The sequence below is a fragment of the Buceros rhinoceros genome, unplaced genomic scaffold, assembly GCF_000710305.1.
Source record: "Buceros rhinoceros silvestris isolate BGI_N320 unplaced genomic scaffold, ASM71030v1 scaffold2783, whole genome shotgun sequence".
In the NCBI taxonomy this organism is placed as follows: domain Eukaryota; kingdom Metazoa; phylum Chordata; class Aves; order Bucerotiformes; family Bucerotidae; genus Buceros; species Buceros rhinoceros.
In genome coordinates, this window is record NW_010401635.1 from 81,736 (window position 1) to 84,758 (window position 3,023).

General features: G+C 36.3%; 1 protein-coding gene across 1 annotated transcript in view; it reads right to left on the reverse strand.

Moving 5' to 3' along the window:
- The window catches only part of WWC2 (WW and C2 domain containing 2), a 64,306-nt gene that overhangs the window by 31,950 nt on the left and 29,333 nt on the right, over positions 1-3,023 (reverse strand). The gene's annotated exons all lie outside the window — the stretch shown is intronic.

The following is a 3,023-nucleotide window of genomic DNA, read 5'->3' on the forward strand; positions in this document are numbered from 1 at the left end:
CTTTCCTACCATTTTACTGTTTATCAATGCCTTCTGTCTTCTTTTCAAGTCGGATCTATTCTGCTTTTCCCAAGCAAGAGTGCTCTTCACTAGCTCTTTTGTAGCTTTTCAATAGTGAACTATCTTTTTATCTTCAAGGAAGAGGCATAAAAATTGCTGTACGTGTTTGATGTGAAAAGGCAAGAAAGAAAATGAAATGTCTTAGGAACTTCTCTGACTGGAGTCCTCAAAACCAACACCTAGAGTTGTTCCACTGAATTTGTACTATTAAATTAAAAGGTTTGTTTGGTTTTTGTCCAAAGCACAAGAAAAAGTTTGTTTTCCTTTACTATCTTAAGGAGGTTTCTAAAATGTAATTTATCCCAGATAATTTAGCTTCTGGGGAAAAAATTCTTTCATGGTTGTAATTTGATCTACTATCTAATTAAAGAAGTAGTATTAATACCTGTGGTAAATTTCAGAAAGTTGTTAGTCACAATTCACAAACAGAAGCTAGATGATGAAATTCCTCCTGGATGTTCCAAGACACAGGAAATAATTTTATACTGCACAACATAGAGATTCAAGGAAATTTTTTTCATTCTGCATCAGGCTAAATAAAAACAACCAACCAACCTTCAAATAATGATCATTCCTTCTTCATAGAATAAGCAGGAACTTTAACATCCCCCAAACCATGTAAACACCTAAACAACCATGATTTATCTGTTCTGACATGGGCCTCTCCCGATCTCTCCTGTTTGCACCCTTCCTATCTACATTAACCTATTACTCATTGCAGGAGCAACTTGAGTGTTAGTGAGACATCCTTCTCCAGTCTTGATCCTAAATTGTTACATTGCTAAGAGGGGCACAGAATCTTAAAAAATACATTAAAAAGTTAAAGTGCACATACCTCTCACCTTTCAATGTAAACTTTTGTGGACATGTTTCTTTCTGACAGGCACAAGAGTAGGGGCCGGTTTTGCAGGCAACAGAACAATCAAATAGTTCAATGATGCATCTGTTTAAATGCCTAGGATTACTCAGAAGATTTTGCCAAGGACTAAACCAGTAATGGAATCTCCCTGATGTGGATGCAGAGGCAAGAACATAGCAAATAGTTCTCAACAGTTTCACAATCCACTTATTTCTATACAGTTGCTGGAAGGCTTCTTAAGGCAGTCAGAGTATCCCCTGCCTCTGCTTTTTTGAAGCTGATAGGTTATGATTTATATCCTCCTTCTGTAAATTGGTTCTGAGCACAGCTACTAGTGGCAATTTCAGCATCCTACTTCAAAATAACCCAGGGCTATGCTATAATGTTTTTGTTTTAAGTCAGAGCAAGTCTTCCATTTCTTTCCCCTTTAGAAAAAAAAACCACCACCCCAAACCAAAAAACTCTCCTGACATCAAGCTCTGACACAATCCATAGCTTCTTACACTGTCGCTTCATTATCAGTACCTGTGAAAACACTGGAAACCTAAGGCATTCATGAAATTTCATGAAAGAAAACAGCAATGCAACAACGGTGTGGCACTTTGAAAATTATGTGGATGGCTCCTCCACTGATACAGGAGAGAAGAACCTTCCTCACCTCCAAGAAACAAAATGCTGCTGATTCGTCTGATACCATTAAATGTAACCTTTTCTCAACATTTCAGGAAAAGTTTCACCATCTGAATCCTTCTACAAAATGAAGATTTTCTTTATGCCTATAGAAGACACACCAGAAATAATTCTCAAAATAGCCTGGTGTGAAAGAGCTGATGTTCTTGGAAGTCATCAAGGGACAGTTTTAATTCCATAAACAGCTGCAGGTAGAAATTCACTGGAATAGCAAAAAAGCAAACCAGAAGGCACCATAAATGTTACCTCAATCGGCAGTGTATGACGTGAAATCTTACAGTAACCTCAGAAAAAATTTTCACATCTTTTGAAACAAAAATAAGGAGGACAAAAATCTGAAGAAAATAGAGGGAAAAAAGCTAAACTCTAGAAACTAGTTTTGTCACTATACGTTGAAAAAAATCTGCTGTTTCATCTCCTCTTAACAGCAGGAAACAATTTTACCTGCCCTTGGTACTCCAGCTTTAGCATCTGACACGTACAGGAAAACAGGTGCAGCGTTTTCTTTGGCACTGAACAAGCAAATCCAAACCACAAGACTAAGAAACCAGCTACCTGTTTATGGCATGACTCAAGATTTAGCTATTGCTTAAAACACTGTATTATCAAAATCTTAGATTCAAATTATTTATTTGTGAATGTTATTTTATTATTGATCCCTTATTCTCAATTTCTTAATGGAAGTCAGAAAACAACGTATCCGTGGTACTTTACTACTAACAGAGACAGGTAACTTCTCCTGTAAAAACATAGTTCCAGTAGGACATAACTCTTCTTCTAGAACACATTTGAATAATCAATATAAAGCAGTTTAAACTATTATAAAGTGTACAAATGTGTTTAAAAACGTCTAATACACACATTTGTACTTTGTAAACAAAAAATTTCCATACTACTCAGCTACAGCTTAGGAACCAGCTTCTAATGCCACTCTCAGGAATTTCACCAATCAGTGAATCTGGAGCAACACAGGTGTTTCTTAGCAGAAGGAAGTAGGAAAGGTTTATAATGCTGATTGTGGTACTTCATTAAGACATACTACACTAATACACATAATGACATTTTGTGTTTATTGCATTTTATGTATGCTAGAGGTGCCCATAAATTTATTTCCACTTAACAGTTGATGAAAAGTCCATTTGTGACAGTTACGTTTGATATCCTCGAATTATGGATATTCTCTGTATCTGGCTAAAACATTTTACTGCGGGAGTTGCTTTGGTTACCAGTCGAGTAGCAGCAAGTCAGTAAAACTTTGCAGCAATTAAACTTCTCCTCTGAACTTTTTTTCCCCCATCTTGGTTGCATTTTTGTATGTAATAAACTTCACAATGAAAGGCTTCAGATGTTGCAACAATCAAGATAATCTTTGTCACCTGAGTTCAAACACTTTCCAGCTATTATCGGAAAGAGT